Source organism: Natrix helvetica (assembly GCF_964273705.1).
Source record: "Natrix helvetica genome assembly, chromosome: 7".
Lineage (NCBI taxonomy): Eukaryota > Metazoa > Chordata > Lepidosauria > Squamata > Natricidae > Natrix > Natrix helvetica.
In genome coordinates this window covers 42,360,774-42,376,480 of record NC_138558.1, presented here as the reverse complement: position 1 = coordinate 42,376,480, position 15,707 = coordinate 42,360,774, and the positions used below count along the sequence as shown (strand labels likewise).

The following is a 15,707-nucleotide window of genomic DNA, read 5'->3' as shown; positions in this document are numbered from 1 at the left end:
ACTTTAAAACTTGTCAGTTGTCTAAACGTTACTTTTCGGCTTGACTTGGAGAGGCGCGGCTGGAGGGAGGGGGATTTCCCTCCCCCCCTCGGACAAGCGGCTGGAAACAAGTGTGCTCTCAGCCCCAAGGGAAGGAGGAGGGGGAGAGCCAAACCAATGATGTCACACCCTTGCTAAGTGGCTTTTTAGACTAAAACTTATAATATAATGAGGATCTGGAAGCTTTGGGAATTCTGAACTTTTGAACTTTGAAAACTTTATTTGTTGCCTCGAAACCCGAAGCTGGCAGGGCAAGATGGCACACTTCCGTTGTCTTCATGAAATGTGAAACTTGACTCCACCTTCCAAACTTCAGGCTTCTGGTCTTTGTCTCCGTGCTACTTGGACAATTCTCTTGTTGATTGTTTCTCTTTGAACTCCCTGGAGTGAAAAACTTTTGCTCTTCTGCCAGGGTGATTAGAAAATTCCCCTCTGCCTGGACCCTCTGTCTCCTGGACTCTCCTGGCTGCTCTACCCTTCTGACTGATCCTTCTCTATACTGACTGGACTATCTACTTTATAAACAATGGCATCAAAAAGACCACCTCCTGGAAAGTCAGGCTTTGCTGCCTCTGCCCTGACATCTGCAACCTCCAGTCCCAGTACACAGTCAACGTTAACAGCCTTAAAGCAACCTAAATCTACGGACTTGGAGTTTCATCAAATGTTTCAGCAAATTCTACAGGGACAAGAGGAAATAAAGAGACAACTGAAGGAGATGAAAGAAGAAATTAAAGAGAACCAGGATAAAATTAATAAGAACTCACAGAGACTGGATCTTTTGGAGGATGGGGCGGCTGAGATGAGGGGGGGGATAGAGGGTGTGCAGAAGGGAAACAAAGAACTTGACACCCAACAAATGAAAATAGAGTTTGAGAGAATGTCTTTTTATCTTAGATTCCAAAACGTGATGGAGACAGATGATGAAAATATAAGGGACATCATGACAAACATTTTGGCTGAGTATATTCAGAAGGAGAAACAACAGATGGGGTGGGAAATAGACCTGGCCTATAGAGTGAACTCAGCTTACGCTAGAACACACAATGTTCCCAGGGAGGTACACATTAGATTTCTTAGGAAAAGCACAAGAGATGAGATTCTGAATGCACAAAGGGGGCAAGCCTTGACATACAAAGATAAGGAGTTAAACATCCTGAAACAGATCCCCAAGAAAGTAAGGGAAAAAAGAAAACATTATTCACAATTGGCGAATAAATTATACCAGAAGGGGGTGTGGTTTAGATGGTTGATGCCTGAAGGTATGTTAATATTCTGGGAGGAGACAAGAGTTAGAATTAATACACCCATAGAGGCGCAGGCCTTTATGGAGAAAAACAAACTACACCTAGAAAAACCAGAAGACTCCTCAACAGACATACAAGACACGGGAGGGGCCGGAGCTCTGCCAGCGGGGGGAGATGGGGCGACATCAAGAAAGCTCAGATCACACAAATGAGTAAGAAAAGTCACCTGATATAAACTGACCGAAATTACCAATTGAATTTACCACACTGACTATATGTTATTACTTAATATTGATTTTTATGCAAATGTATACTATGAGTTTGGAGGGGAGGTGCACCTTCCGCATTTCGCAGCTGCCAAAATTTGGAACCTTTCCCTTACCTTTTCCCTTTGTAAAATATAAAAAAAACAATAAAACTTTGTTTATAAAAAGAAAACAGAACAAGCTTTATTGATGTCAAATGCCTGTACACTGATTTACTTCTAATTTTTTTTTTTGGCATGGCAAGAGTTCTGCGCATACTTGCTTTCTTTTACAGCACAGTGCTTTAATATGCTTACTGTGCCTTTAAACTTTTTGTGACTTATTTTACCATGTCATCTTTATTTTCCTTTCGAAAGGAGGGTTCCTTTTAAAAGAAACTATCGCTTGGACCTAAAGGATCTGTATTTCCTAAATCCAAACTGATGGAGTTGCCACTGTTTTTTTTTTTTAAAGGATGAGATCCTGTACAGTACTGAAGCTTTTCGCTGCCTCGTTTCTGGTATCCTATATTATAATAAGAGAAGCGAGAACAAAACCACGCGTAGGAGAAAAACAAAAACCTGCAGCTTTTCCTCCTCCAACGTAACTCCTTCTCCGTATTATTCTACAGGAAGTATTTAAATCATATATTTAAATCTGGCCCGCGACAGTCTTACCAATCGGCAAGCAATAAGAATTGCTTTCTGCCTTAATAAACGTCTCTATTACGGTAAACTGATTGCCTTCAGGTGGCGTTAAAGACTATCCCCCTCCCCTCCCGCTTCTGGTTGGGCCAGGTAGCGCGGAATGCTGTGTCGTCAGCGGGGAAAGGCAGGTGCGGCCAGTCCCTCAAGGCACAAGAAAAGGTACTTACTCCCTTTCAGTGGCCGGCCGGGATTGAGCACGCGCACTAGACAGAAAACGGACCAAAGGCAAAAGGAGGAGGGAAAGGAGTGAGGGAGGGAGTGAGAGAGCGCGAGCGCGCCCCGCGTGCGCGCATAGGCTCAACGCACCAGCTCCGAAGTCGGCGCTGAGCGAAGGGTCCTGCAGTAGCTACCGAAGATAAACCAAGTTGTGCTGGGGCTGCGCTTTGAAAAGCAGCTCCGGTGGCGCGAGAGGTGAGTGCTTTTGGTTACCCGTGGGCTGCAAAGGGATGAGGGAGAGGATGTCCTGGCTACCCCTTCATCCCCTGGCCCCTTGCTGGGCTGCGACGCGGCGGGTGCAGGCGGGGAGGTGGGGGGGAACTGAAGTTTTTTGCTCTAGTCCTTGGGAGGGGGGAGTGCTGGAGATATCCCCTCCGCGTCCCCTCTGCCCGGGCAAAGGCTGAACTTTCGCGTCGGAAGGAAACTTTTTTTTCGGGTCGGCTGGCCGAGCTCTGCGGCGGAGGGGACAGCGAGCGAGGGTCCCTTGTCTCCGGACCTGGGAGACGCCGGCGGGCCAATAGGAAGCGCGGCAGCGGAGACGGGGGGTTCTCATTGGAAGGGGGAGCTGAACGAGTCTGTCCCTTGCCCGGCAGCTCGCGCTGCGTCCTGTCCTCGCGCGTCTCCGGAGGCTCTTGGCAGAGTCGGAGCTGCGGCGGCGGCGGCTGCCTCGAGGGAAGGAGCCGCGTTGAAGGGACTGCAGTCCCGGCGAAGTCGTCTGCGGCTCGGCTCGGCGGGTCCTGAGCTCCTGCCTCTGCCGCCGCTGCAATGCCCTCAAACTGAAGGGGTCAAACGAGAGCGCGCAAATTAATAAGCCACGACTTTCCTTCTTTCCCCCGCCAGCTTTAGGCACTGCTAGGGCTTAAGAGCAAAGTTGGCAAGGATGTCACGGCTGGTCAAAGGGCTCCTTGGATTGATCTCTACTGCGCTTGCGCGCAACCGCCAAGTATGTGGAAAGCGACCTGGCCGGGTGTTGCAGCTTTTAAAAAGAGAAAAGCAATCTCCTAACCCACCAATGAACGAACGTGCCTTCTTGGAGAGTTGACATACATTAGTGGATGTGTAGTGACCGCTGAGCTTAGAAGGCCCCTTTCACTTATTCCTTTCTTTTCCTAAATGGAAAAGAAATTGAAAAGTCCCAAGAGGAAGGTGAAGCCAAGCCATGCCCTCCGTTGCCAAGAAGTGGTTCAGATTTCATCCTTCTCTTGGACCTCCCTAAAAGCTTTTATTTATCCTGTAAAGCACATCTGCCAAACTTAGATATGCTAAACGTGCATACGGCTTATTTATCGGTTCTTCTTCGGTTGCTTTTTGTCATTCGCTTAAAATATTCTCATGGCGTTATTGGGAAAGGCTGAAAGGGGGTCTCAATTTGGATCCGAGAAAGAAAAGTTTAATTTTAATTTTATTTATTTTGTCAAGCATGTGTAAGATAACAAATATAAGTATAAACAGGATTATGAATACAGGAAATGGTTACGAATAAGCCGGGATAGTAGGACAGCGACGGTAGGCACGTTGGTCCGCTTATGCACGTTGTTCAACTCAACTCAAAAGCTGAGTTCAAAAGTTCCTGCTTCAACTTTCTGTGTAAAGTGGTGTTTTTTTTCTTGAAGGGAGGCTGCTACAAAGAGAAATTATGGTCTGAGTATGAAAATTTTATCTGTTTGAATCGGTATGTAAAGTAATAAAATATCTTCATTGAGTTCAGTGGCAGCACTAACCAATTGAGAAGGTATAATTTCCAGCGAGTTTAGAACTGGTTGTCCCTGGTGATAAATGTAAAGTATGAAAGATCTGTGATTCTGGTAATATAAGTTTTCCCACCCCCACCCACCCACCCCTTTTTTGTTGACGTCCTTATTAAAGATTTTGGACAATTTGGTCTCCCTCTGAACAGCTTTTAACAAGTTTCTGAGTTAGAAAATGCTGCTGTGAATAATATAATTTCCATATGAATAGTATGTTCCCCATACTATTCTTGCATCAAATTGCTTGTGTGCAGCTTCCTTTCACCAAGGCTAATTAGGATCAGGTTTACTCATCACAGTGATAACCAGGACAGGGTTTGTATTGAACCTGCTTATAATTAACTGATATTTTTCTCTTCCATCGTGCATTTAATATATGCAGAAAAGCTCAGAGGAACACAGCAAAATTTTAGAACCAAGAATGGAATTTCTAAAGATTGTAGAAGAAAGAAAGAATTTCAAGGTGACTTGCTTAGGGCTGTAAACCAAGCTTATGAACCAAACTGCAAGATGAAATCTGATTTGTGTGATGCTCCAGGCTATAGATGATTGTGTGATTAAAACAAGTGGCTTGGATATGCTTGCTTGTTTTTAGTTAAGAGAAGTTGTCAGATATACAGTTTTCTGGCTTTCTGAAAAGTGTCAGGTTGCACCCTGCATTTCTTTCATATCTAATGAAATGTCCTTTCTCCTGCAACAGGGTTTCCCAACCTTGGCAATGATAAGCACCTGGACTTCAACTTCCAGAGTTCTGGGAGTTGAAGTCTGTACATCTTAATGATGTCAGTATTGGGAAATCCTACTCTACAGAGACAGTTGTATTCTTAACTCAGATCTCCTGTATCATTTTTAAGCATTCTGCAGTGCTGCAATAGTGAACATAGTAAAGAATAGTGACTTCTAGTAGGATCCTCATAATTGTACAAACTGCAGGTGGTCCTCTGTAGCTGAATGATGAGACCTGTAGTATCGTCAGCTGGCCAACAGGGAAGGAGACTGTAGAAAATGCTGCCTCTTCCTCATTTCTTGCTGTGTTTGTTGAAGAAGACGAAGAAACCATTCACTCTGCAGAAAACCACAAAAAGTAATTCTGTGATCAACTCAGAAAGTTTGAGTGTGTGTGTGTGTGTGAGAGAGAGAGAGAGAGAGAGAGAGAAGAGAGAAAATAGATATTGGGGAGACCAGGTGCCACTGTTGTGACCAAGACTTCCCGAGAGCATGAAACAAACTCCTTGTCCCAACAAAAAAAACCTTTTATTAATTTACTGTGAATTCTGCTCATTCACATCCAGCAACGTCTTTCAAGGGAGGATTTACAGTCACAAACCTTATCTGGCTTGGAGAGTTGACAGACCAATATCTGCAAAATTTGGCAAGGAGTCTCGGAGAGTCACGGACCAATTAAGGGAACTAATTGTCTCCTGCAAACTCCACTCCCCTTCCATCCTCTTTTATTTCCTCTGGGAGGGACCATTCATCATCTGGCCTTACTCCCAAGTCAACCCCTGTTCTTTAGTTGTTCCCTTCCTCTAGCAACTCTGCACATGCGCACACTGGGAACAGGCTCCAGCTGTTCGTCTGCCTCACTGATGTCTGACTCTGAAGGCAGCTGACAACTGGCATATGGCTCTGGCTGCCTCTCTGCCTCCAATACAGAGCCCTAATCAGAGCCTTCCCAGACTCTAGGACTGGCCCATGTTCCTCCCCAACCTCCCAACTGTCTGAATCTGCTGCCAGCTCTGTTGGCCACTGGCAGGCAACAACATCCACTTTGAGTTTTGATTACTATTTAAACTATTTTCCCTATAGTTCCAAAGGAAATGCTGCAAAATTATTTTTGAAAGGTTTCTTCTGGAATAGTAGTTGAGTTACAAGATAATTGGCTCAGCTTACAAAGACTTCTGCAATTACAAGGTATTGTGGGGGAAAAGAAATTTGGATTGGTGAAGCCCTTGTCTGTCTTATATACATCTATGCTAATTTGCAAACTTAAATAGACATGCAGTCGTATAGTAGGAAGTCCTTTATAAATAAAAATTGATGTAAAATGTATAATTTTCTAGAATTTCAAAATAGTTTTCAGTCTTAATAATGTTCAATATTCTAATGTCTTTCCAACATTTTTTCTTTGAAAAAAATTAACTTTAATAATAATACACCTGAAGAATCACCTGAATACTATCTGCATTGACAAAATCACTATTGGTCAGTTGTAAAAGGCAATTTACTTGGAACAGCTTACATCTTGCTACATCTAATATCATCAGATAACGTTTGCCTATTCCAGATTCTTGGGCGCAGGATAAAAATGCCAAATCCAGCCTAAACATTTGGCTGACTGTGCGCTCAGCAACAACAATAATAATTGAAAAAGAGGTAGCCTTGTAACCAACTAGCTGGAAGTAAGGATAAAAAATTAATGTAAAATTTAAATTAAATTAAAAATTTATAGATCTCTTAAAAAGCAAGCGAGTTTTTTGTTCACAAGTAAAGGCAAACTTTTCTTTTCTCATTTTACTGCAAACGTCTGTAAAAGTACTTTGATAGCTTAATGTTCGACTCCTTCATAGTTATCAGCCTGAATAATGACTGGATTCCTAAATTATGTTAAACCATATTAAGGTTTTCATGTTGAATTTGGAATCTAGTTATTGTAATATATAAACCATAGCATATTATAGTGTATAATAAGAAAGGTTGGTTTTCACTAACTAACCTATTTTTATCCGTTCTGGAAGGGGATATTGTCTGATTTTTTTTTGGGGGGGGGGTCCTATATTATTTATAGTATCAGTATAGTACACGAAAGCAACTGGACACATTTTAGTGATAGAAACATGTAGACTAGCGGAATTGATTTAAAATAATTACAAAAGAAGCTGATAACATCTGTTTCACTGCTCAGGAACTTAATATTTCTACCATATTTAGGAAGACATGGTCTACTAGAATCAGTTTGTATATTTCCTGACAAGCCAGCTATTGTTCTTTGAACATGGGGGATAGTCTGTGAATTTTGAAACTTATAAAAAGATTAAAAGATCAGAAATCATTGTAGCCCAATTATTAATTGTTTCCTTAATAACTAAGCTGCAATTAGTCTGTGGATACTATGAATGCCATAAGACACTACTATCAGAAGGGTTCAGTATGTGATTTTTATTTTGCTGACAGGAATTCTGGGAGTTGACGTCCACACATCTTGAAGTTGCTAAGATTGAAAAACCTTGCCTTAAGAGTAACAGTAGCTTGCAAAAACAGAAAACTTATTCAGACATGCTTAAAACAGATCTTGAACTGTTTGTCTCTTTCCTGTAGGATTAAAATGTAATAAGGCATTTTGCTAGTAGGTCAACTGTTTAAATGTGATGACTTCTACCAAATGATTGTGCCTTTTGACTGGTAGTTTGATTAGGCAGCTTTGGAAAAATGCTTAGTTACTTTGAGTACTTGTACTTCCTTTTGTTTCTATTTATATAAAACCCTGCTGGCAGAATCTGATATCATTGTTTTGAATGACTTCTTGAGGCTCACTAAGAAGTTAAAGGATCAGAAATGACTTAAACCCTCTTAGTTTAAACACCTAATCACACTTTGAACACAGGAAACACAATAACCTCTGGATTTCATCAGTTTATTCAAGACAGTAAGTGCCCTACTTCACAATGCTGGCATCTAAAATGCCACTAAGATAAACCTTTTCAGGCACAACTTGTAAATTTGTAATAGTAACTTTATTCTTGATTAGTCCACAAGCCATATTAAAATACAGAATATAAAAAACAGAATGTTAATATATAAAATGGAATAAAAACAGATTTTAAAATGCAAATCATATTTATCACCCCTACAATTAACCCTAACCAGGCCCACATTTTCAGATCTCAACTGCTTTATTCAAATAAAGGGCTGTTATATGTGATTTTTTAATTATGATCACATAAAATATGATTTAATATAAGGATCCCAAGTGGTTGTTTATCTAATGTGCAGTCCAAGATACCAATATCTCTCTCTCTCTTATACAATTGTAAGTTTGTCATTAAAATCAGGTTACTTTATATATTTTAATCTTATTAAAATATGCAGGTATCAAGGAAGATATTGTTGCTGTTGCTGTCATTTTGTGTTTGGTTGGTGTTTGTACTACATGAGAAGTGTTGCATTCAGATTGTAGGGTAAAGAATGGAACTCAATTATGGTTAAACAGGCTTTTTTCGTAATTCTATTTTTATCTATTATTTTTAACAATGATTAAAGAATCACATTTATTAAGATGGCCTATATAACTTTTAATAATATAAATAATAAATTATCCAGTTAATGCTTATTTATAAGCTGTGTATTTCTTGAATATAGTCAGACATCATGCCCTGTAATTTGCTTAGTCATGACTTACTTAGTAAAGCCTATTGGCTGAACTCACACAACACATTTTAAACGTGCAGAGTTCATGGTTTGCAAACCAGAATTGGTGATTCATAAAGCAAGCCAGTTCAAAAGAAAACAACTGCATTTTGGCTTTTTATGATGTGCATGCTAGCCACACACAAGCTGATTTTCAGCTCATGTTAATTTGTTGAAAACCATGTACAAACTGTGGTTCTTAAATGACCAGATTAGAAACAGATCCAAATGTGAGTAATACATTTTGGTTGAACACACAATAACTGCTGTTTTAAATTGAGTTTTCGCTGAAATAGAATGAAAAATATATTGCATGCACTCACTATCAAGAGCAAGTTATTTGTAGTTGGAATTTCATTGTTTTAATAATGTAGTACTTGATTTTTTTATTTGTTTCAAAGGAAGGAAGCAAATCTTGACAAGGCTTTGTTCTATATCTATAAAATGTTTATGGACAAATCTGTAGTGTGTAGCTATTTCTCTCTCACTTCTTATGTTATTGATATCATTGTTGAACAATCCAGTAATATGCAAGCTCTGACAATTTATCATTGTTTGCATTTAATCCAGGAAACAATGTCACATGTACCACAGGTGATATTTCTTAAGCAACATAGAAGAGAGTTTGATTTAGATAAAACTGTGACAAAATATGGATAATTTCTCACTGTGTTATTTCTCTATCCAGTTTATTTAAATTGGCAAATTTTCAAAATCCTTGAATTTTGGGTTGGTTTTAATTGGAATTAGTAAAGGAGAATGCTTCTATATGGCTGCTGTTTTCAGGCCTGCCATCTGGCAACTAAACAATTCAGTTTAACCTACTGTAGTTCTTGCTATCACCATATTCAAACTAATATCTTGTGTGTGAAACTCCAGCAGACTGGTAGGGGATGGCAAGAATTCCAGCCAGCACCAGGCCTTTTACTGTCCTTGTACTTAGCTTGCCATGTGATGGAATTTTTTTCTGTGATTATTTCAAATAAATAAAACAATCCTGTTTGAGAAACAATACCAAAATTGTCTTTCTACTTAGTTCAGTAACATTGATGGGACAGCTGGGAGGCATCAGCCTTAACAGAAGGGCAGAGATGGAAGGTGAAATGCAAGAACAGGCAATGGAAAATAGGTTGTCACTAATTACAGAATTGTTTTTCCAGCCGCTTCTTCTGTGAGGTAGTTGAGAGGGTTTCTTTTGAAGAACAGTGATGATGTGGTTGCAGAGAGATGCAGCTCAGGCATAAAAGCAACACACAATCATTTTGGGGAAGTTGCTTGAATTAGTTTATTCTTATTTTATTTTATTTAGTTTGTCAAACGTGTAAAAAGATAACAGGTGTATAAACATAAATATGAGCACAGTAAATGGGTATAGGTAATCCTCAAGTAGTTGCTTAGTTGTTTAGAATTTACCAGTTACCTGAAAAAGGGGAACTTATGACTTAGATCCAGAATTCCAACAGTTCCAGTGGTCACATGACCACACTTTGGGTGCTTGCCATCACAGCCATATTTATGGTCATTTGTAGCATCACTAGATCACATGACCACTTTTTACGATGGTTTTGTAAAAAAACCCAGCATTTAGTTATGATTTTTAACAAAACCTTTCCCTAGCAAACAATGAGTTTGATCAATGACTGGCATAAAAACATTGAAATGTTGGATTGTCATGTGCACAACCTGTTTTACAACCATTATGACTTGCAACTATAATGGGCAGGCTCCACTATGGCCATACTCAAGGACTACCTATATCTATACATGATCAACATTTATGACCATTTATATTGTATGAAGCTTCATAGAATGAAGTAATAATCCTGTTATAAAGTCAGTTATTAAGTCCCAAATGCTTCTTTCAAAGTCAGTTATTTTTATATCCAAAGTTAATTGGAATAATTATAATTAATTATTTCCATTTCCTCAATGAATTACTATTTCACATAAAGATAATGTTTTGATCTGAAATAGCGTTGTGAAGTTTTATTTTAATATTTAGTTTGCTTAATGAAAGTGGTATATATTAAAACAGAGATTTTAAAAAATCAGCATATTTAGAGAGGTATGTGAGAATTTCTATGTCTTATGATTGCTCATTCCAGTTTTACTTGTTATATTAAAATCTTCATGACCTCCCTTCTCCCGCTCAGATAATTTGATACCGGTATAAACACACACCAGCATTTTACTTTGTTCAATACATTTACAGTTATAGGTTTTACCTACTCTTTGGAGGTTTATCTGTGGGGAAAAATGGTTTTTATGGGGATCTTTTTTCCAATTACAGGTAGTCCTCAACTTACGATTGCAATCGAGCTCAAAATTAATTTTAAGTGAAAAAATCGTTAAGTGAATTTGTCTCATTTTATGACTTTTCTTGCCACATTTGTTAAGTGAATCACTGCAGTTATTACATTAGTAACATGCTTGTTAAATGAATCTCGGTTCCCAATTTGTTTGCTTCTCAGAAGGTCGCAAAGTGACTCCTGAACACTGTAACTGTCATAAATATGTCAGTTGTTAAGCATCTGAATGTAAATCACATGACCATTGGCATGTGGCAATGGTCATAAGTGTGAAAAATGGTCATAAGTCACTATTTTCAGTGCCATTGTAACTTCAAATGGTCACTAAATGAACTGTTGTAAATCAAGGACTACCTGGAGTGAGCTATAGATGGCTACAAAGTTAAATTAGAAGATTGCTGTCCTATCTTCTTTGCTTGGCAATTTTAAAACTGCAGAATTTTTTAAAAACAGAAAATAATAACCAATATTCTTGGGTCAAACTCTATAATTTCATTGTAGCAGTTCCTACGTCCCTATCCCATATTTAAACATTTTAATTTATGCTACTGATGTTCATGATAAAGCATTCTGCTACAGGCCTTTATTATATTGCTTGAAATATTTCTTGAGGTATTTCTTCTCTATTTCTATGTATATGTATTGATGTTGATTATAACTCCAAGTGCTATAATGTAAAGACGGTAGTTATCAACATGGCTACTTGCTAAAGCTGAATTGAACTGATTATGGCAAAGTGTACATTGTAGCTGTTTGACATATGAAATTAAACACCTGCAGACTTATCTACAGTGCTGGTGGGACTCAGAGTAAAAATTGCATGAGACGTTTTACAGTGTAATTAAATAAAAGTAGACTAAGCATATTGATGGGAGAGTGAGAGATTCTGTAGAGGTCATTCAGTAATACCCATGGAAGTTATATTTAGGTCTTGTGTACAACAGAGTCCAGCTAGAGTAAAGCTGCTATTAATATAGTTAAGTTATTTATAAGCAATGTTCTGTAGTAAGAAGATAGTAATAATGCTTCTCCCAGTCTCGTAGACACTGATTCAAGAATCACTGGAATTATTCCTTTGCCACCAGTACTTGCCACTACTATTATAGTTATTTATGAATGTGAACAATCAGGCTAAACAGTAAAATGCAACTTGTTTAGCAAGCTTTCTGCAGCCTTACAAAATGAAATTCTGCTTGTTGGCTTGCTAAGAAAAACACTGTTCATGCAGATTGTTTGTATCAAGAATAAACGAAGCTTAGTGAATTGAGGATCTAATGCACTGTTTCTCAATCTTAACAACTTAGGTTCTGTGGACTTCAACCCCCAGAATTTCCCAGGCAGCATATTTAAGGTTGCTAAGATTGATTAAACACTGACCTAATATTCTGGAAATATATAAAATAAAATATATAAAATAGATATTTTATTCAGATGTGACATCTGTATAAAATAGGCATGAACAGGTTTCAAATATAGTGCAATGTTCTTAGACAATCTAAAATTTACCAGTCAGAGACTGGTACAACCAGGATATGACTGAGATTAAATATTGCTGAACTAAGAATGTGTTCTGAATACTAGAATTAAATGTTCAAAGTCTTTAAGTAGGAAAGCCTGATGAATGCTCTGACTTGTTTACTCCCAATTAGTTACTACAAACCATATCATGACCTATATTAAACAATATACTATACAAAATTTGGAAAAGACTGTTGAGTTGTAATAGTTATTAAATTTATATGCTGCCCACCTTACTGTTGAAGTGACACTCTATAGCCATGATGGCGAACCTATGCACACCTACGCCAGAGGTGACACGCACAATCCTTTCTGTGGGTATGCGTGCTGTTGCCAGCTGCTCTTCTGTTTTCCGGCCATTTTTCGGGCCGGTTTTGGGGTGGTTTGGGGCCATTTTTTCTTTGTGAGCATGCACGCACCGGCCAACTGGTCTTTGGGTTTCCGGCGCATGCACATGCATTCCAGTTTGTGTACTTGGTGCTGAAAAGGTTCGTCATCCCTGCTCTATAGTATTGTAAGTAAAGCGATCTGTACATGTAATCGGGGCAAATCTGACTATGAAAAAGATGGGTTTTCCTCTGACCCACATCTGCAATCTATGAGAGATGAGTGATATGGTAATAAACAATCAGAATACTAAACAACAAGCAGAAACAGAGATCTGTTTTTTATGGGACTCTCCAGTATATGTAGATCACTAATGATTTGACACCATATTTTAAGGAGATGGTAAATTGGAATGAGAACTATATTGCTAATACATAGTCTACAAATACCTGAAAATTGCCATAGATGACGGAGTAGATTTGCTCTCTACTCCTCAAAAGGGCAGGACGAGAACAAATGGATTAAAGGACCAAGATTCAGATTAGTCTGAAGAACAACATGTTGACTATACAAACTGTCAGACCCTAGAAGACGCTTTTACAACTGGAAGCGTTCAAGTAGGGGTTGGATGGTCATCCATGAAAGATGTAATTGGCCCTAAACTGAGCAGAGGATTGAATTAGATTACCTCTAAGGTATTTTACAAATTTTATGGTTCTCTCATTCTAATAATGATCTGATGTGGAAAACTGTGTTAAGGAATACCTGATTAAATAAGGATGAGAATTATTAAAAGAAAATTTGTCTTTTAAAATAAATCCATCAGTATATTAATACTTCTAAATTCCAGGGTCCTGGGATTTAAAATGCATAAAGCAAGCAGTTGTGATATTGAAGAGCTCTGATTTACAAAAAGCACTGAAGAAATGTTAATACTGAAACAAAATAGGACTCAGTTAAACCTATCATCTTGCTAGCCTCTCTATTTAAAGGAGAGTTTGGAATTTGATTAGAGATGTTTAATCCGTTGGCCAACTTCAGTTGATGCCTGTAGACATTGGATGTCATTTTGAGAGCAGTGAATAGGATATAGTGGATTGGGAACATGATTGTAATACAACTGGTAGCAGGTGTGACTGAGGCCTAATTAATTAATGGCTCCTTAAGTGACACTCCTGCTGTAGAATATTTGTTAGCTAAAGCTAGGATTTATGTAACCCACCCCTTTGTAACATGTTGCATGCATTGCACATTAAAAAATACAGGCTTCAATCTTGTTGTATCTGCCATTTGATGACCTTGGCCCCTCCCATACCTAATAACCATACATGAGAGTTTATACATTATAGTAAACTGCATTATAGTAACATGTGGTTACTATGTTTATGGTACGTTGTAATGGACTATTTCCTCCATCCAAAAATTATACCGAGAATTATGACTCTAATTAGAATATGAGGGTTTCCTAGGCAGAAGGAATAATAAACAAGTGGAATGTATAGAAGTCTAGACAAGATGGGTGCCACACAAACCAAATAAATACATAAGCATGAGCTTGCAACTCAAGGGAGACAATAGCCATGATGACTTCTCTCCCCAGGAGCTGCCGCCACCACTTAAGCCTCCCAGGAGCTGAGCAGAGCAGGAACCCCGAAAGCGAAACATCTCTCCTTTCCAGTCATCGCTGCCTGTTGGCCCGATTCCCTGATGCAATTTGTGGAGCTGCTTGCCCTGATGAAAACGCGGGGGTGGCGTTTTCAGGCTTTCAATGCTTACTGCTATAGGTAGGAAGATGAGGGTGTCTCGGGAGTGAAGCCTTCGATGCCAAGTGCTGAGTCTCCCTTCTGCACCCATGAAAATCACCCCCCCCAACCCACTCACTCCAGTTAAATGTGCGTAGGGTGATAGGATTAGTTTTAAGTGGATAGTGTGGCTTATTTGCCAGCCTCCCAGTTGGCAAAACAGAAATTTTCACCAACTAGGATGTGTGTGGGGGAGAAAGAAAAAGAGAAATAAGGATAGAGAAAGAAAGAAAGAAAGAAAGAAAGAAAGAAAGAAAGAAAGAAAGAAAGAAAGAAAGAAAGAAAGAAAGAAGAAAGGGAGAGAGAGAGAGACGAAAGAAAAAAGGAAGAAGGAATGAAGGAAGAAGGAAAGAAAGAAAGAGAAAAGAAGGAAGGGTGGAAAGAAAGAAGGAGGAAGAGAGAGACACAAAGAAAGAAAGAAAAAAAGAAAAAGAAAGAAAGAAAAAAGAAAGAACAAGATAACTTACGATCACAATTGAGCCCAAAATTTTTGTTGCTAAGCAAGAGCGTTGTTAAGTGAGTTTCACCACATTTTCCAAGTTGGCCAAGCCCACCCAGTCACATGACTGCCAAGCCACTCCTTCCTGGTCACATGACCGCTGAGCCATTCCCACAAAATAGGCCACACCTACAGAATAGGTTCTAAAAAAATTTGAAACCCACCACTGAGCAGTAGCCTAACAAATCTCAATTTAAAGAAGATAACTAACACTCAGTTTTCTACCTTATACATAATTCTGTTGAAAAGTATCTGCCCATTTAAAATAACTGCTATAATTGTCTGAGACCAAGAATGTAAATGCTGCACAATGGCACAAAATTACTTTCATTACTCTTCAGGTTACTCTTTCAGATTGAAAGGTTTAGCAAATCTTCTCTAGCAGTCACTAAACAACATGGAATACCAGAAGTCTGCTGTCCTCTGCCTTTTAAGTGTGTAATGGGCTGTTCACTTTACCAAGCTCTTTTTTCTGTATGTAAAATAGAAGAGTTAGCTGTTGCTGGAGGCTATTGGATATCTCTGTGTTACATCCTTATTTAAAAGCCATGAAAAGCTTTGCAAGAACTACTGGACCTTATATTGCTGGCAGACAACTAGCCCTTAATGTAGAATTGGCAGCTAGTCCCAGGAAAATTCTTCT

The 15,707-nt window shown here is 38.9% G+C and overlaps 1 protein-coding gene across 1 annotated transcript in view; it reads left to right on the top strand.

The window, feature by feature from the left end:
- Window positions 1-2,386: 2,386 nt before the first annotated feature.
- Window positions 2,387-15,707, top strand: part of MTUS1 (microtubule associated scaffold protein 1) — a 104,255-nt gene continuing 90,934 nt past the window's right edge. The window contains exon 1 of the mRNA XM_081959252.1: window positions 2,387-2,649. The gene's annotated coding sequence lies outside the window, so the exon portion shown is untranslated. The remainder of the gene's footprint in view (window positions 2,650-15,707) is intronic.